Genomic DNA, 21,287 nt, shown 5'->3' on the forward strand with positions numbered 1-21,287 from the left:
AAGGAGAAGTAACAACTGACACTGCAGAAATACAAAAGATCATGAGACATTACTACAAGCAACTCTATGACAATAAAATGGACAATCTGGAAGAAATGGACAAATTCTTAGAAATGCACAACCTGCCAAGACTGAATCAAGAAGAAATAGAAAATATGAACAGACCAATCACAAGCACTGAAACTGAAACTGTGATTAAAAATCTTCCAACAAACAAAAGCCCAGGACCAGATGGCTTCACAGGCGAATTCTATCAAACATTTAGAGAAGAGCTAACACCTATCCTTCTCAAACTCTTCCAAAATATAGCAGAGGGAGGAACACTCCCAAATTCCTTCTACAAGGCCACTATCACCTTGATACCAAAACCAGACAAGGATGTCACAAAGAAAGAAAACTACAGGCCAATATCACTGATGAACATAGATGCAAAAATCCTCAACAAAATACTAGCAGACAGAATCCAACAGCACATTAAAAGGATCATACACCATGATCAAGTGGGGTTTATTCCAGGAATGCAAGGATTCTTCAATATACGCAAATCTATCAATGTGATAAACCATATTAACAAACTGAAGGAGAAAAACCATATGATCATCTCAATAGAGCAGAGAAAGCTTTCGACAAAATTCAACACCCATTTATGATAAAAACCCTGCAGAAAGTAGGCATAGAGGGAACTTTCCTCAACATAATAAAGGCCATATAAGACAAGCCCACAGCAAACATCATCCTCAATGGTGAAAAACTGAAAGCATTTCCACTAAGATCAGGAACAAGACAAGGTTGCCCACTCTCACCACTCTTATTCAACATAGTTTTGGAAGTTTTAGCCACAGCAATCAGAGAAGAAAAGGAAATAAAAGGAATCCAAATCGGAAAAGAAGAAGTAAAACTGTCACTGTTTGCAGATGACATGATACTATACATAGAGATTCCTAAAGATGCTACCAGAAAACTACTAGAGCTAATCAATGAATTTGGTAAAGTAGCAGGATATAAAATTAATGCACAGAAATCTCTGGCATTCCTATATACTAATGATGAAAAATCTGAAAGTGAAATCAAGAAAACACTCCCATTTACCATTGCAACAAAAAGAATAAAATATCTAGGAATAAACCTACCTAAGGAGACAAAAGATCTGTATGCAGAAAATTATAAGACACTGATGAAAGAAATTAAAGATGATACAAATAGATGGAGAGAGATATACCATGTTCTTGGATTGGAAGAATCAACATTGTGAAAATGACTCTACTACCCAAAGCAATCTATAGATTCAATGCAATCCCTATCAAACTACCACTGGCAATTTTCACAGAACTAGAACAAAAATTTTCACAATTTGTATGGAAACCCAAAAGACCCCAAATAGCCAACGCAATCTTGAGAACGAAAAAGGGAGCTGGAGGAATCAGGCTCCCTGACTTCAGACTATACTACAAAGCTACAGTAATCAAGACAGTATGTTACTGGCACAAAAAGAGAAAGATAGATCAATGGAACAGGATAGAAAGCCCAGAGATAAACCCACGCACATGTGGACACCTTATCTTTGATAAAGGTGGCAGGAATGTACAGTGGAGAAAGGACAGCCTCTTCAATAAGTGGTGCTGGGAAAACTGGACAGGTACATGTAAAAGTATGAGATTAGATCACTCCCTAACATCATACACAAAAATAAGCTCAAAATGGATTAAAGACCTAAATGTAAGGCCAGAAACTATCAAACTCTTAGAGGAAAACATAGGCAGAGCACTCTATGACATAAATCACAGCAAGATCCTTTCTGACCCACCTCCTAGAGTAATGGAAATAAAAACAAAAATAAACAAATGGGACCTATTGAAACTTCAAAGCTTTCGCACAGCCAAGGAAACCATAAACAAGACCAAAAGAGAACCCTCAGAATGGGAGAAAATATTTGCAAATGAAGCAACTGACAAAGGATGAATCTCCAAAATTTACAAGCAGCTCATGCAGCTCAATAAGAAAAAAGCAAACAACCCAATCCAAAAATGGGCAGAAGACCTAAATAGACATTTCTCCAAAGGAGATATACAGAATGCCAACAAACACATGAAAGAATGCTCAACATCATTAATCATTAGAGAAATGCAAATCAAAACTACAATGAGATATCATCTCACACCAGTCAGAATGGCCATCATCAAAAAATCTAGAAACAATAAATGCTGGAGAGGGTGTGGAGAAAAGGGAACACTCTTGCACTGCTGGTGGGAATGTGAATTGGTTCAGCCACTATGGAGAACAGTATGGAGGTTCCTTAAAAAACTACAAATAGAATTACCATATGGCCCAGCAATCCCACTACTGGGCATATACCCTGAGAAAACCAAAATTCAAAAAGAGTCATGTATCAAAATGTTCATTGCAGCTCTATTTACAATAGCCCGGAGATGGAAACAACCTAAGTGCCCATCATCGGATGAATGGATAAAGAAGATGTGGCACATATATACAATGGAATATTACTCAGCCTTAAAAAGAAACGAAATTGAGCTATTTGTAATGAGATGGATAGACCTAGAGTCTGTCATACAGAGTGAAGTAAGTCAGAAAGAAAAAGACAAATACCGTATGCTAACACATATATATGGAATTTAAGAAAAAAAAAATGTCATGAAGAACCTAGGGGTAAGACAGGAATAAAGAAGCAGACCTACTGGAGAACGGACTTGAGGATATGGGGAGGGGGAAGGGTGAGCTGTGAAAGGGCGAGAGAGAGTCATGGACATATACACACTAACAAACGTAGTAAGGTAGATAGCTAGTGGGAAGCAGCCGCATGGCACAGGGATATTGGCTCGGTGCTTTGTGACAGCCTGGAGGGGTGGGATAGGGAGGGTGGGAGGGAGGGAGACGCAAGAGGGAAGAGATATGGGAACATATGTATATGTATAACTGATTCACTTTGTTATAAAGCAGAAACTAACACACCATTGTAAAGCAATTATACCCCAATAAAGATGTTTAAAAAAAAAGAAAGAAATACTGTGGCAACATCAAATACTAGCAAAAATGTGGAGAAATTGAATTCCTCATACGTTGCTTGAGGCAGTACAAATAGTCACTCTAGGAAACAGCTTTATAGCTTCTGAAACACTGAACATGCAATTACCATATGACCAGTAATTGCCCTCTGTCACATATCTCAGTGAAATAAAGACTTACTTTCACACACAAACCTGTAAATGAATGTTTACAGCAGTTTTATTCATATTAGCCAAAACCTGGAAACAACTCAGAAAACCTTCAACAGGTGAGTGGTTAAACAAACCATGGTAAATCCATACCATGGAATAGCAGTAAAAACAAACTATAGATACACAAAACTTGGATGCATCTCCAGAGAATTATGCTTTAGTAAAAAAAATCGAATCCCCCAAAATTTGCATACTGTAGGATTCTATTTCTATAATATTCTCAAAATGACAAGTCATAGAAAAGAACAGGTTAGCAGTTGCCAGGGGTTAAGGAGGATGTAGGGGCATGTATAGAAACAGATTCACTACATACACACACACACACACACACACACTCACACATTCACACGTACACTCATACACACATAGATTCTGATTCACTTAGAGCATTCTCAAACGAATATTTTCATTTTACTGCAACAGCACCAGGAGAGATCATGTGCAGGGTAGAATTATTCATAGGCAATATGCCTTTGGTGGTTTCATATTTCTTCTCTTCAATCCTTTCTCCTATAACAGACAGCTGATTTCTCCCTTGGGGTCTACCTTTTAGGAACTACAAGGACCTTTCCAATCTCTTTTTTAAAATATTATTTATGGTAACTTAAGATGTTATGCCACCCAGAGATACATTATTTTAAATAAGAATTCTTAAAACTCCTAAGAACCAAAAGAATGTTTCTCTGCTGGTGGAATTGCTAGCACCAGGTTGGATAAAATTATTTGGGGCATTTATCCCTGTAGAATTTCTTCTAAAATCACACTATGTAGACCTCACCATTCCAGAAAATAGGTGGATTCATCAAATACTGGCAAAAACGTGTGGATAGGTCAGCACAATCAACTTCCGTTATTGGAAAAATAATTCAAACTCATGTCAATGTGACGGTGAATCAGTATTAAAAAAGGCATACAAAAAGTAGCATCTATAATGCAAATTAAATGTATTTTAAGATAACTTGCTAATAAAGGCATCATAAAGCAATCAATTCACTTGGAAAATATTTTTATGGAGAATACATGAAACAAAAAGATAAGGCTGAGTTCATCAGTACAGCTGATCTTACTGTCAACCAAAGACTAAAGTAAGATCCCCAGAAGATCTTAGATACAAGCAGGCCATTTAAAAAAAAATTGTTTATTTAAGCAGAGTCTATTTTAATTGCTACATTTGTACTGGCCCAAGGTAGAGCTTTCATTTATCAAACAAAATTAAAATTTTGTTTGATCAGCAATATGAAATCAGTCAAATGTCATAGTGCTTTGAGACCTGGTCAAATCCACCTTGGTGAGAAGGGAAGTTTACCAGGGAACTCTGTGAGCTCTCTTCATTTCCTTAACTCTAATTCCAAATAGTATCCCTGCTCTCTTGTTAACTTGAGAAAATTATGAAACCAGAATAAAAAGAGCATCAGAGGAATCCAGGCTATTTTCCTAGTTCCCCAAGTCCTGCACCTCTCATCACAACTCTCATTACCCATTATGGAGACTCAGGAAAGGATTCTGTGAGCTGTTGTCATACTGTTTAGTATGCAGGCTATTGAACCTGGTCCCTGATGAACAGGAGGAGACAGACCCTGAGACTGTCTAGTGCATGGTATTTGTGTTGTTTAAAATGCTTCAAGCCTTGGATCTCTGGAAGAACAGAGGAGGAAAGGTCATTTTAACATTCTCCCTTTTCTTTCTGATGGTGCAGTTCTTAACTCGGTGAGTTAGAGATGGACAAGTACAAATAATGCTTTCTCAGCTTTCTTGAAATGCTAACCAAAGATAAAAATGTTATGCAGTGGTGCTTAAAATTTAATGCCATTTTGAAAACAAAAACCATGAATTCCTAAGTAAAAGTAATAGCACTGTAAGATAATACTATAAATGCTATACAAATGAAAGAAAGACATTTAAATGCAAGTGACCCACTCCTAACAGACTCCCTTCATTAGCCCATCCTTCCTCCCCAACTGTTCTACACAGGGCAAGACTAGAGATTTGTTTAAAATGCTTATATTCTTTTCTTCTAGAATGGTCTTTGGGTAGAGTGCTTAAGCAAGAATACACATACGAATAAGCTATAGATTGGAATGGAGGTTAGGAAGAGGATAACAGGTAAACTGCAGGCAGAAAAAGAAAACATAAAGAAAAAGAAAATGAAATCCTCTACTAAGTGACTTTAATGCATTCTGAAACCTAAAAACCACCATTCATCCATAAAATAGTAAGTTAATATACTTATAGAGATTTCTGGTAAACATATATTGTATGCCCCATTTGTGATATTGGCTGAAATGTTATTTTGAATATTAAATTTAAAATCAAAACAGAAAAAACCAGAATCCTACAAGAGGAACACTCCCTCTGGATACACATTTCCTTTGAATAGGCACACAAACTTCCTTTACAAGTGATCTTAATTTTGAATTGAAAAGGCCAAATTTGTGACTTGATGCTCACCTCTCTACCTTTGACCTGTCTACTCTACCTTCCAAAAGAGAAATCAATGGAGGCACGTATCAGCACGGTTTGAAGATTCTATTAGATGGCCATGAAGAGCTGTCCTGAGCCATTAAATCCACCTTTCTCTCCTTTAGTTTCACCCTACCTGCACACACACAGTTAAAAGAATAGATAATATAATGGTAAACAATCTTCCACGAAGATAACTGGGAAAATATAAGAGAAAATTTTTATCACTAATATAATTTACCAACCCTTTCTCTCAAAAATATTCATAATGCTGTCATTAGAAATTATATTTTTCACTGTTTAAGAAGTCTACTGTCTCTATCTTGCTTTCAGTTCTAAGAAGAGTCTCAAATCAATAAATATCATTTTGATGATTTCATAAATAAAATAATTACAGATATTTTTATTTACTTTGAATTCTTGCAAATGACAACAATTACCATTGTGATTAACTGCAGAACCTGGGAACTGATAAACAGAGAAATTTGGGCTTTTTCAGATTAAGCAACAGTATGTTAGAAGGAGAATTACTTTAAAAGTTTGATTTGTTTTTTATAGATGTTCTTTTATAGTTTACAAATTAGACTCTATTTTCTTCTAAAGCCCAATTTGCTGAAATCCTGAATCAGAATTATCAGTTCCAAAAAGGAAAGGAATTAAGATACAAATAATTATTTCTTTAGAGTATAATCTGATGAGCTAGCATCTGAGCCCAAATAATAATTTCAAACAATTTGGAAGCAGTTTTCATATAATTTCATGCTCTATGAAAAATCCATTTGGAAACCATGTATGACATTTGTTACAAATAGTACATTTATACTTACATCCTTACATTTTTCCATTTTTCATCAACTGTTGCCTATTTCATATTTCAAGGAGGGGCAAAAACGTGCCATCAGACTGAAGTTACTAGGATATGTGATTTGCAATCATCATTCAGACTTTCATAACTTTATGTTTTGCACAGGGACCTAAAGAATATATTTCAAGAACGTATTGGAGGTTAGAGTATGCGCTTCTGTATGGCAGATACCTCATTTAAAGAGCTGGGTTTCTCTGTAATCCTTTCAAAGGATATTCATGTATGCATTGAATAAGAAATATGCTAAATGCTAGGAGTGTATTTTAAGCTTTGGTCAGGCTAATATGCTGTTTTAATTGTTCTTTAACTGAGACATAATAAATTTTGAGCGAAAAATATATATATATATATATCAACCAACAGGGAGGTTATTTTTCCTTTAAGCAAGACTGAAGGAAAATGAGAATGCTTTTGTTCCATTTCTATTAATTGTATAATTCTTTTTAAATTTATGCACTTTATTTATTTTTTAATTTCCTGTACACATCAATAAATTTTCAGTAAAAGACTAATAACACCAGAAAAAAAACTTCCAGAGATTTCGTGAGCATCAAATGCACATAGTATATGAAAATAATTTGAAATTTTATCATCCTGCAATTGAAGTGAATAATATGAGAGATTAATGATGGTGATGATGATGATCTTGAAAATGATGCTAAAATTTACTACTCTTCAATGATATTTTATACCAAGGCATGTACTTTTTCTATGTTTTATCTAATTTATACTTAGAAATATTCCATGTTTCTTTTGGGTTTTTTTAACATCTTTATTGAAGTATAATTGCTTTAAAATGTTGTGTTAGTTTCTGCTGCATAACAAAGTGAATAAGCTATATGTATACATATATCCCCATATCCCCTCCCTCTTGCATCTCCCTCCCACCCTCCATATCCCACCCCTCTAGGTGGTCACAAAGCACCTAGCTGATCTCCCTGTGCTATGTGGCTGCTTCCCACTCGCTATCTATTTTACATTTGGTAGTGTATATATGTCAATGTGACTCTCTCACTTCGTCCCAGCATACCATTTCCCCTCCCCGTGTCCTCAAGTCTACATACTCTACGTCTGAGTCCTTATTCCTGTCCTACCCCTAGGTTCATCAGAACCATGTTTTTTTTTTTAGATTCCACATATATGTGTTAGCATACTGTACTTCTTTTTCTCTTTCTGACTTACTTCACTCACTATGACAGACTCTAGGTCCATCCACATCTCTACAAATGACCCAATTTCATTCCTTTTTATGGCTGAGTAATACTCCATTGTATATAGGTACCACATCTTCTTTATCCATTCATCTGTCAATGGACACTTAAGTTGCTTCCATGTCCTGGCTATTGTAAATAGAGCTGCAATGAACATTGTGGTACATGACTCTCTTTGAATTATGGTTTTCTCAGGGTATATGCCCAGTAGTGGGATTGCTGGGTCATATGGTATTACTATTTTTAGTTTTTTAAGGACCCTCCATACTGTTCTCCACACTGGCTGTATCAATTTATATTCCCACCAACACTGCAAGAGGATTCCCTTTTCTCCACACCCTCTCCAGCATTTATTGTTTGTAGATTTTCTGCTGATGGCCATTCTGACCAGTGTTAGTTGATACCTCATTGTAGTTTTGATCTGCATTTCTCTAATGATTAGTGATGTTGAGCATCCTTTCATGTGCTTGTTGGCAATCTGTATATCTTCCTTGGAGAAATGTCTATTTGGATCTTCTGCCCATTTTTGGATTGGGTTGTTTGTTTTTTTGATATTGAGCTGCATGAGCTGCTTGTATATTTTGGAGATTAATCCTTTGCCCGTTGCTTTGTTGGCAAATATTTCTCCCATTCTGAAGGTTGTCTTTTCATCTCATTTATGGTTTCCCTTACTGTGCAAAAGCTTTTAGGTTTCACTAGGTCTCATTTGTTAATTTTTGCTTTTATTTCCATTTCTCTAGGAGGTGGGTCAAAAAGGATCTTGCTGTGATTTCTGTCATAGAGTGTTCTGCCTATGTTTTCCTCTAAGAGTTTTACAGTGTCTGGCCTTACATTTACGTCTTTAATCCATTTTGAGTTTATTTTTCAGTATGGTGTTAGGGAGTGTTCTAATTTCATTCTTTTACATGTAGCTGTCCAGTTTTCCCAGCACCACTTATTGAAGAGGCTGTCTTTTCTCCATTGTATATTCTTGCCGCCTTTATCAAAGATAAGGGGACCATATGTGTATGGGTTCATCTCTGGGCTTTCTATCCTGTTCCACTGATCTATATTTCTATTTTTGTGCCATTACCATACTGTCTTGATTACTGTAGCTTTGTAGTATAGTCTGAAGTCCAGGAGCCTGATTCCTCCAGCTCCATTTTTTTTCTCAAGATTGCTTTGGCTATTCAGGGTCTTTTGCGTTTCCATATAAATTGTGAATTTTTTTGTTCTAATTCTGTGAAAAATGCCATTGGTAGTTTGATAGGGATTGCACTCAATCTGTAGATTGCTTTGGGTAGTACAGTCATTGCCACAATGTTGATTCTTCCAATCCAAGTACCTGGTATATCTCTCCATCTCATTGTATCATCTTTAATTTATTTCATCAGTGTCTTATAGTTTTCTGCATACAGGTCTTTTGCCTCCATAGGTAGGTTTATTCTAGGTATTTTATTCTTTCTGTGGCAATGGTAAATGGGAGTGTTTCCTTAATTTCTCTTTCTGATTTTTCATCATTTGTTTATAGGAATGCAAGAGATTTCTGTGCATTAATTTTGTATCCTTCTTCTTTACCAAATCCATTGATTCGCTCTAGTAGTTTTCTAGTAGTTTTCTTTAGGATTCTTTATGTATAGCATCATGTCACTTGCAAACAGTGACAGCTTTACTTCTTCTTTTCTGATTTGGATTCTTTTTATTTCTTTTTCTTCTCTGATTGCTGTGGCTAACACGTCCAAAACTATGTTGAATAATAGTGGTGAGAGTGCGCAACCTTGTCTTGTTCCTGATCCTAGAGGAAGTGGTTTTACTTTTTCACCATTGAGAATGATGTCTGCTGCGAGTTTGTCATATATGGCCTTTATTATGTTGAGGTAGGTTCCCTGTATGTCTACTTTCTGGAGAGTTTTTATCACAAATGGGTGTTGAATATTGTTGAATCCTTTTTCAGTATCTATTGAGTTGATCATATGGTTTTTCTCCTTCAGTTTGTTAATATGGTGTATGACATTGATTGATTTGTGTATATTGAAACCTAGCAATCTTGGGATAAAGCCCACTTGATCATGGTGTATGATCCTTTTAATGTGCTGCTGGATTCTGTTTGCTAGTATTTTGTTAAGGATTTTCACATCTATGTTCATCAGTGATATTGGCCTATAGTTTTCTTTTTGTGTGATGTCTTTGTCTGGTATTGGTATCAGGGTGATGGTGGCCTTGTAAAATGAGTTTGAGAGTGTCCCTACCTCTGCTATATTTTGGAAGAGTTTGAGAAGTATAGGTGTTAACTCTTCTCCAAATGTTTCAAGGAATTCACCTGTGAGACCATCTGGTCCTGGGCTTTTGTTGTTGGAAGATTTTTAATCACAGTTTCAATTTCTGTGCTTATGATTGGTCTGCTTATATTTTCTATTTCTTCCTGGTACACTCTCGGAAGGTTGTGCTCTTCTAAGAATTTGTCCATTTCTTCCAGGTTGTCCATTTTATTGGCATAGAGTTGCTTGTAGTAATCTCTCATGATCCTTTGTATTGCTGCAGTGTCAGTTGTCATTTCTCCTTTTTCACTTGTAATTCTGTTGATTTGAGTCTTCTTCCTTTTTTTCTTGATGAGTCTGGCTAATGGTTTATCAATTTTGTTTATCTTCTCAAAGAACCAGCTTTTAGTTTTATTGATCTTTGCTATCATTTCCTTAATCTCTTTTCCATTTATTTCTTATCTGATCTTTATGATTTCTTTCCTCTGCTAACTTTGGCGTTTTTTTTGTTTTTCTTTCTCTAATTGCTTTAGGTGCAAGGTTAGGTTGTTTAGTTGAGATATTTCTTGTTTCTTGAGGTGGGATTGTATTGCTATAACCTTCCCTCTTAGAACTGCTTTTGCTGCATCCCATAGGTTCTGGGTCATCGTGTTATCATTGTCATTTGTTTCTAGGTCATTTTTTATTTCCTCTTTGATTTCTTCAGTGATATCTTGGTTATTAAGTAGTTTATTGTTTAGCTTCCATGTGTTTATATTTTTTACAGATTTTTTTCCTGTAATTGATATCTAGTCTCATAGAATTGTGGTCCAAAAAGATACTTGATATAATTTCAATTTTCTTAAATTCACCAAGGCTTGATTTGTGGCCCAAGATATGACCTATCCTGGAGAATGTTCCATGAGCACTTGAGAAGAAAGTATATTCTGTTGTTTTTGGATGGAATGTCCTGTAAATATCAATTAAGTCCATCTTGTTTAATGTGTCATTTAAAGCTTGTGTTTCCTTAATTATTTTCATTTTGGATGATCTGTCCATTGGTGAAAGTGGGGTACAGTCCCCTACTATTACTGTGTTACTATTGATTTCCCCTTTTATGGTTGTTAGCATTTGCCTTATGTATTGAGGTGCTCCTATGTTGGGTGCATAAGTATTTACAATTGTTATATCTTCTTGGATTGATCCCTTGACCATTATGTAGTGTCCTTCTTTGTCTCTTGTAATAGTCTTTATTTTAAAGTCTATTTTGTCTGATATGAGTTTTGCTACCCCAGCTTTCTTTTGATTTCCATTTGCATAGATGATCTTTTTCCATCCTCTCACTCCTGGTCTGTATGTGTCTCTACATCTTAAGTGGGTCTGTTGTACACAGCATATATACGGGTCTTGTTTTTGTATCCATTCAGCCAGTCTATGTCTTTTGCTTGGAGTATTTAATCCATTTACATTTAAGGTAGTTATCGATATGTATGTTTCTACTGCCATTTTCTTTACTGGTTTGGGTTTGTTTTTGTAGGTCTTTTCCTTCTCTGTGTTTCCTGCCTAGAGAAGTTCCTTTAGCATTTGTTGTAAAGTTGATTTTGTGGTGCTGAATTCTGTTAACTTTTGCTTGTCTAAAAAGGTTCTTATTTGCCTGTCAAATCTGAATGAGATCCTTGCTGGGTAATCTTGTTTGTAGGTTTTTCCCCTTCATCACTTAAAATACGTCCTGCCACTCTCTTCTGGCTTGCAGAGTTTCTGCTGAAAGAACAGCTGTTAACCTTATGGGGATTCCCTTATCTGATATTTGTTGCTTTTCCCTTGCTGCTTTTAATATTTTTTCTTTGTATTTAATTTTTGATTGTTTGATTAATATGTGTCTTGGCGTGTTTCTCCTTGGATTTATCCTGTATGGGACTCTCTGATTTTGCTGGACTTGATTAACTATTTCCTTTCCCATGTTAGGGAAGTTTTCAACTATAATCTCTTCAAATATTTTCTCAGACACTTTCTTTTTCTCTTCTTCTTCTGGGACCCCTATAATTCAAATATTGGTGCATTTAATGTTGTCCCAGGGGTCTTTGAGACTCTCCTCAATTCTTTTCATTATTTTTTTCTTTATTCTGCTCTGTGGTAGTTATTTCCACTATTTCACCTTCCAGGTCACTTATCCATTCTTCTGCCTCAGTTAGTCTGCTATTGATTCCTTCTAGAGAATTTTAAATTTCATTTATTATGTTGTTCATCATTTGTTTGCTCATTAGTTCTTGTAGGTCCTTATTAAACGTTTCTTGTATTTTCCCCATTCTATTTCCAAGATTTTGGATCATCTTTGCTGTCATTACTCTGAATTCTTTTTCAGGTAGACTGCCTATTTCCTCTTCATTCGTTTGGTCTGGTGGGTTTTTACCTTGCTCCTTCCTCTGCTGAATATTTCTCTGTCTTCTCATTTTGTTTAACTTACTGTGTTTGGGGTCTCCTTTTCTCAGGATGCCAGTTCGTAGTTCCCATGGTTTTTGGTGTCTGTCCCCAGTGAGTGAGGTTGGCTCAGTGGGTTTTGTAGGCTTCCTGGTGGAGGGGACTGGTGCCTGTGTTCTGGTGGGTAGGGCTAGATCTTATCTTTCTGGTGGGCAGGGCCACGTCCAGTGGTGTGTATTTGCATGTCTGTGAACTTAGTATGATTTTAGGCAGCCTCTCTGCCAATGGGTGGGCTTTTGCTCCTGTCTTGCTAGTTGACTGGCATGGGGCATCCAGGACTGGAACTTGCTGGCTGTTGGGTGGAGCTGGGTCTTAGCACTGAGACAGAGATCTCTGGGAGAGGTCTCACCTATTGACATTACATGGGGCCAGGAGGTCACTGGTGGTCCAATATCCTGAACTCGTCTCTCCCACCTCAAAGACTCAGGCCTGACACCCGGCCAGAGCACCAAGCCCCTCTCAGCCACAGGGCTCAGAAGAAAAGGGAGAAAAAAAAAAAAGAAAAAAAAATTTAAATAAAAAAAAGTAATAAAAAAAAGAAGAAGAGAGCAACCAAACCAGTAAACAAATCCACCACTGATAACAAGTGCTAAAAACTATCCTAAGGTAAACATAAAAATCAGAAACAAAATCAGTCGCAGACAGTAAACCCCAAGTCTAAGTTGCTCCCAACGTCCACCACCTCAATTTTGGGATGATTCGTTGTTATTTCAGGTATTCCACAGATGCAGCATACTTCAAGTTGATTGTGGCGATTTAATCTGCTGCTCCTGAGGCTGTACAGAGAAATGTCCCTTTCTCTTCGTTTGCACAGCTTTTGGGGTTCAGCTTTGGTTTTGGGAGCACCTCTGCATGTAGGTTGCCCTCAGGCATCTGTTCCCACCCAGACAGGACAGGGTTAAAGCAGCAGCTGATTAGGGGGCTCTGGCTCACTCATGCTGGGGGCAAGAGAGGGGTAAGGTAGTTATAATTGGAATGCGTGGCAAGCCTGCCTGTGGCAGCGATACTCAAATGATGTTGCAACAGCCTAAGGCACTCTGTGTGTTCCCCCAGGGAACTTGTCCCTGGATCACAAGTCCCTGGCAGAGGCATGTTTCACAGGTTCCAAGGGGGGTGTGGACAGTGACCTGTGCTTCACACAGGATTCTTGGTGGTTGCAGCAATGTTAGCGTTTCATGCAATCTCTGGTGTCCAAGCTGATAGCCGTGGCTTGCACCATCTCTGAAGCTTGTTTAGGTGCTGTTCTGCCTTCTGTGGGCAGACAGGGAAAGAATCCCCTATCCTCACGCACCCTAAAACAATGGTCTCTTGCCTTTCAGGCAGGTCCAGACTTTTCCCCAGACTCTCTTCCAGCTAGCTCTGGAGCTCTAGCCCCCTTCAGGCTGTGTTCATGCAGACAACCCCCGTCCTCTCCCTGGGGTCTGACTTCCAAATCTCGAGAATCAGCTACCTGCCCCCACTTGCCCTGGCAGGTGAGCAGAGAAACCTCTCAGGCTGATGAGTGCTGGTCAGCACCGATCCTCTGTACGGGAATCTCTCCGCTTTGCCCTTTGTACCCCTGTTGCTGTGCTCTGCTCCATGGCTCCGAAGCTTCCCTCCTGCCCGTCCCCCATCTCTGCCAGTGAAGGGGCTTCCTAGTGTGTGGAAACTTTTCCTCCTTCACAGCTCCCTCCCAGAGGTGCAGGTCCTGTCCCTATTCTTTTGCCTCTGTTTTTTTCTTTTTTCTTTTGCCCTACCCAGGTACATGGGGATTTTCTTGCCTTTTGGGAAGTCTGAGGTCCTCTGCCAGCGTTCAATAGGTGTTCTATAGGAGCTGCTCCACATGTAGATGTATTTTTGATGTATTTGTGGGGAGGAAGGTGATCTCCACATCTTATTCCTCCACCATCTTGAAAGTCCCCATAACTGTGTAATTCTAAACCTTTATTAATGCCACAACACAACTTTATAATATTGTCCTACACTCTTTGTAGTCTTAAACTCAGGATAAATATATAGGAATTAGTAAGTGATTCATCAGTTTTTCTCGAGAAATAGCTATGACTAGAGTAGTAGCTAGTTAGTTAGTTTCCCGGTTTAGCATGCTCTGCTAACTAAGCTTGATCCAGATTATACCTCTATAGCCGATGAGTTACACATGTTGCTTCATTCTAGGGTCTCATGATCTACATGGAAAGCCACTGCATGTGTATGTTTGCATGTGTTAATGTGTTGCTGATCAAAACAGCTGAGAACGTTTAGCTGCATCAATGAAAATCCATCACTAGGAATAGAAAAGTCAATTTTAACTACTAATTATGGCCCAGCAGCTTCATTTTTGCACACAGAAAAAAGTTATTGAAATTGACAAAAGAAAGAAAAAATATGGTCTGTATAACAATTTAAAATCTGACACAGGATGAAAAATGTACGGAGGTTGGTTAATCACAAAACTATATACAAACAAAATAACAGCAATATAAAATACAGAGGCAACACTGGCTCTCTTGTACAGAGATTATGTGAGTGGGGACAAGAAAAGCCATTATTCTCTAGACTGCTCTTACTCTCCTCTACATTCATTGGTGACTACATCTCAGGACTTTATCCATCACAAATACATATGTTTCCTATTACAATCATGATTCAGCACATATAAGAAGGACATAGTTTCATATATTACCACAGGACAGGAAATTATTTTCAACATATAGATTATCCCAATAACTTTTTATTTGTATGTTTTTGACATCATGATGGTTTTATTTTTGCCTTCAACTTTATAGGTTTGAGTGTGGTTTTTAGCGATTAGTGTGTAAGAATAGGGTTAGGGAGGGAGCAAGATTAATAATTAATTACACTGAGATTATTACCCATTAATCAACTCATTTAATACAGGTGGGGTTTAGAATTATTGATGCTTTGTTCTCTGATATTGTATGCAAAGAACCTGGTTTCTTGCCTAACCCGTAGCAGCATGATATCAATGACTGTTAATTCCTTTTATTTCTACCTTCATGTGTTTTTACAGGGTGAAAGATTTCATTGGGCTTTGTTTTAAAAGGAAGTGGTTCAGCAATATTCTGCAGCATTTATTTCAAATTCTCATTCATTCTACAAATAATTATGGAATTGTTATTATGTGCCAGTTCTTATTACATTGGTGCAGTCTATATGGCTCAGCCTAGACAATTAAATGAGGCATTGCAATGTGGTATTGTGGACATTAACAGAGATAGGAAAGGGATACTATGCCCACTTTAAAATAGTCTCAGAAGAGGGTTGGGGTCAGAGACCATCAAGTTGGAGAGAAAAGACAGTGTAAATACCTACAGAAAGGGAAGAAAGCATGGAACATTCAGGGAGCTGAAAGTGCTCAAAAGGATTCTAGGAACTAAATGGATTTTGTGAAAGTCACATTTCAACGGTATACATATAAAGATCAACCAAGATCCAAAATTGCCAAATATGAGAAATCTGGATTAGCTGTAAAAATATAATTTTCTACATGAAAAGAGGTTATGTGGTTTATTAAACTATGGGTAAACTTGTGCCATGTGAACATCCGGTTGTGACATAGCTAAATAAATGGTTTTTCGGGAAAGTAAATCTAAAACCTCACATTATCCGTTTTTAGAAATTACTCTTCTTATTACAGGAGGTAATTGAAATATTACTTATTAAATTATCCCATAATTTTTCCTTAATAAAATAAAAAAATTAATAAAAATATTTCAAACTGATATATTATGTTCACATTAATTATTTTATAGTATTTCTTTACTAAATCAATTTATTCTTCACTGAACTGGTAATACCCTTCATACTAAATTTTTCTTGGTATAATTTAGTTTAAGTCAGTCTAATGCTAAATGATGCTTGTTAGCAGCTGAAGGGGCATATTGGATACTGAATAAGCTGAAAGGGATGCTGCCATTTTTTAGAATGCACATTAACAAAGAGTTTACAGGTCAAGAATACTTATGTTTGTGCATAGAAACAAAATAATCTCTTTAGAAGTATATTTGTTTAGCTATAACTTTGTGATGTTAGATGTTTACTGAAAACACTGCCATGCAGAAAATCACAAAGATATTTTTAGCATAATTTCTTCAAAATCTTTTCCTTTGCACTTCTAATATTTTCTGAGGAAGATAAAAGGCACATTAACTAACTTTCTAAGTAAGAAAAAATACCAGGTAAAGGAATCCATTTTCATATTAATTTGAAAGCTTACATTTGGGCCCACCAAACAATATTTAAGTCATGAGAGTTTCTGAGCATGATTGAAACAATCCTCTTTTTTCTTTTTTGGAAACAATCCTTTTTCATACTTTAACCTTTATATCTTGATGAAAATCTTCAAATTATTAAACTTCAAATTATTTTTCTTATTGGCATTTTTCCTTAATCTTATTATTGGGCTTACAGAAAATTCTAACTTCTTGCTTCTGTCTATTGCATCAAAATTGAAAAAGCAGAACAAAGAAAATCATTATGATTTGAGAATGATTTTTCATTCAGTAAATGGATTTTACCTCCAACAAATCAAAATGAAGAATGACGACTTTCTGGAACATTTAAAAGACTAAGTACCCACAGAGTAAAGTTAAAACCAGCAAAGTGGAGAATGGATAATATAATTTATGACACATATCCTAAAACACAGAAGATTTGCAATATAAGAGAAAAAAAGTCTAACCAATAGCTGACTGGCAAGGGTACAATATATGCCACAGAAAAACAAAAAGCAGTTATTTATGATTTCTCAAGTTGCTTATCTTGTAAGTCCAATGTGTTCATTAAGAATTAAATATTAATTCAATAATGCTGACTGGTAAAATTCAATGTAGCAAATATGAGTTGCCCCAGGTAAACCCACTGACTGGTGGCAGGTGAAATTAGATGATGGAAAGTAAGATAAAATTTGTACTTAACTCAAAAAGCTTTTTTCTTTCTTTTAAATTCAAGTTATGAGTAAAGGCAGCCAAGATACCAGATTCTGCATTTAGCCCTCTGCCAAACCTTCAGCTAAAAGCAGTGAAGCTATGTTCAAAAGCACCATTGCCTCAGACCAGCATTATGGTCACCCTGTGTATTTGTGAGCAGGTTGGGAGGGGCACAGAAAAGAAGGCAGAACCCAGCTAGCTCTCCCTCAGTTTAAAACATGAACAAACCCAGGATTTTTACAGCTAATGCGCTAGGCTCTAAAAATTAGTGTTCTGGAGAAGTCTACAAGTAATGTGCATGTAAAGGGAAAATGTAAATATAAACTGTCCATGACCTATATATATCCCTTCCTTTTTTATAGCTGGACAAAAGACATTATCATTTGTGAGTATGACTTCCATAAAAATTTCTACCAAAACAATTATTAATGTCAAAGCAAAAGTAACCATGACTTTTATGTGGACAAATAGGAAAAATTTTAACTCAGGCATTAATTTGGAATTTGAGAATCTGAAACAATTTGAGTTTACTTTTGAAATAATGTTAAGAAAAGCTCTGATGAATAGTGCAGTATGTTAGAAATAATAGTGGAATGAATAGGAACCCTAACGTTTAATCCTAACTCTAACACTTTCTGGATGTGTGAATTTGGGTTACCTAAACATTTTTGTGCAAGAAATCCATTATCTTCACTAACCCTAGAGAATGGTACATATTGAGCCATCAGAAAATGGTTGATTGAAAGCTCTTTCTAAACAATACTGTTTGGCAAATGTAAACAAATTCATATTTTAAAAAGGTAAATATCAGCACTTAAAAGACAAATTTTCAAATTGTGCTCTAGAAACAGTTTGCATTCAAACAATGAATGGACCGATGGATAATTACAGAAATATATAAATAATTTTTCATGTGATAGTTCATATAAATTGCCTCTGGAAGCATTTACATTTGAGGAATAAAAAATTATTTTAAAATGTTTTGTTATATATTCACTAAGTCACTATAATTATCGAAAGCATGTTTCTATTTTGGGTAGTAATTACAGTGATGTGGTTTTTTTTTAAACCAACATCAATAATGATGTAGATCAAAATGACTCAGAAATGTTATTACGTATTTCTGATGATCATTGGCAGGTCACAACAATCTGTTTAACATGGAAGGATATATATTTAGTTACCATAGAGAAATCATGTGTTAAAAGAGAAAACGGTTACAATTATTACATTTAGTAGAATACAATTAAAAGCTTTTCTGTCTGAAATCAGCCTTCACTGTCTTCTAGAACAGCTTTAGATGGAGAAATAAATACTCACATAAAAATTTCTTTTTAATGGGAAGGGGTTGAGGGAGACTTTTTTCAATAGCAGAATAATACTTCCTAATAATGTAGCAATAATACACTTTCCTAAAGCATGCTAGGGGACTTCCCCGGCGGTCCAGTGGTTAAGAATCCAAGCTTCCACTGCAGTGGGCATGGGTTCATCCCTGGTGGGAGAACTGAGATCCCATATGCCTACACAACATGCCCAAATAAATAAATAAATAAATAAAAGCATGCTAGCCAGAGTAATTCAGCAATCTGAGAGAAAGGAATATTTATTTTATGTAAAACCGCGTAAGAAAATACGACTAGCTAAGCCATAAATAAAACACAGTGTTTCTATTGTAACATCTAAGGGTTAGGTGAATCCCAAAATGCATTATACAATACGAATTCCAAACTACATTTAGAGAAAAACAAAAGGTAGAAATCTGAAAATGCTGCATTGTTAAAAGGCAGAGTAAGTCTCCATTAGTTGAAAAGTTTGAGCACAGATGAACATTCATGCTTTATTACAAAATTAGTTTATCAACACTGAGATCAGAATGCTGAATGAGCTGAACAAAAGTTCAAAAATCTTTGCAGACTAAAAGTTATCCAAAACTCTAGAAAGCTGTCTAAATTGGTGCACCTGGAGCTATAATGGTAGTTAAAATTCATGGAGAAATTTCTATATGCTGGGTACTGTGTTAAGCAGGAAACTTTTGGAGGAAGTTCTGGATATTTCTTCTTTTTCAGAGATGAGGAAGCTGAAGTACCTTGGTAAAATGTATAACAGCTATGAAGTGGCAGATCTTGGACTCAAATCCTGACCTTAAGTGTGACACTATATTACCCCTGTATTGTACATATACTGATCTGCTTTTTAATGCTTGTTTACAATAAAAAGACAGCAATGCCCCTATTTCTAACTGAATGTAAATAAAGAAGACATTAGTTTGCATAGGCAGTTGACTGCATTTGAGAACATTTTTTAAAAAGACTGACTCAAAATTTTAAATGATATGGCATTAAAAAACTGTATATAATTAATTTAAATCAGTTAGTTATATTAATTATTTACAATTGCCAATTTTTGCCAAATTTCACTGATTGGTGTTAACAAATTGAATTATGAAAATTTGAAAGTATAAATTGAGTTATATTTAAAATATGAGAAACTACTGTAATGAACACGTTAGGTTGTTTGAAAGTGTCATTCATGCAAGCTTTAAAAAATGTTAAGAATTTACCTGTGGCTTACAAGAAGCAAGTCAATAACTGGATGGAGAACATTTTGTTCAGTTTGGTTTAGTTTCTTTGTCTTATACAGGAAGTGAAATACTATTATCACATTACTTGGTACAAGCCAAGGAAAAGGAACTAAGTCTACTGCTGGAGAGTTTTAGGCTTTTTCCTGAGGAAGTTCGTTGTTTCTAAATTATTTTTAATGGACATATTTATTCATTAATTACAGGTTCACATGCAGTTGTAAGAAATAATGCAGTGTTCTCATGCATGTTTTTCCCAGCTTCCTCCAATCATAACATTTTGCAAAACCTTAGTATAATACCACAACCAGGATGCTGACATTGATACAATCCACTAATCTTACTCAGATTTCCCCAGGTGAATTTGTAATCATGTGCAGTGCATGTATTAAGTTATATACAATTTTATCATCTGTGTAGGTTGATGTATCTACCACCACAGTCAAGATACTGAACAGTTCCCACACCACAAGGAGAATCCCTGTGTTGCCATTTTATAACCGTGCCCAGCCCATCTCCTTCCTTCCCAAATCCCAGGCATCTACCAGACTATCCTCCATTTCTAAAAATCTGTCATTCAAACATGTTGTAGAAATGGAATCACAACATGTAATCTTGGGATTGGCGTTTTTTCACTCAGCATAATTCCCTGAAGATTCATTTGATTTGTTACACATGTATCACCAGTGTGTTCCTTTTCATTGCTCACCAGTATTCCATGGTATGGATATACCACAGTTGGACCATTCACCCATTGAAAGACATCTGGGCTGTTTCCAGGTTTGGGCATTACTAATAACGCTGTTATGAATAATTATATACAAGTTGTTGTGTGAACATAAATTTTAATCTCTCTGGAATAAATAGTAGTGCAAATGCTGGGTCATGTGGTTGCTAGATATTTAGTTTTTTATGAAATTGTCAAACTGTTTTTCAGGATGGATTTACCATTTTACATTCCCAACAACAACATAGGGTGCTCCAATTTCTCCATATCCTCCCTAGCATTTGGTGTTGTTAGTGTTTTGTTTTGTTTTTTAATTTTAGCCATTCTGATAAGTATGTAGTGATATAACTTTGTAGTTTGAATTTGCATTTCCCTAATGGCTAATAATGTCAAATATATTTTCATATGGTTATTAGTGTAATAACTGTTCATATCTTTTGTCCATTTTCTAATTGAATTATTTATACCTTTTAGTGATGAATTTGAGATTTCTTTATATAATATAGACACTAGTCTTTCAACAGATATACGGTTTGCAAGTATTTTCTTTCAGTCTGAAGCTTGTCTTCTATCCTCTTCAGGTGGGCTTTC

Source organism: Aethalodelphis obliquidens, unplaced genomic scaffold, assembly GCF_003676395.1.
Source record: "Aethalodelphis obliquidens isolate GAN/ISIS:26980383/991018 unplaced genomic scaffold, ASM367639v1 scaffold1, whole genome shotgun sequence".
NCBI lineage: Eukaryota > Metazoa > Chordata > Mammalia > Artiodactyla > Delphinidae > Aethalodelphis > Aethalodelphis obliquidens.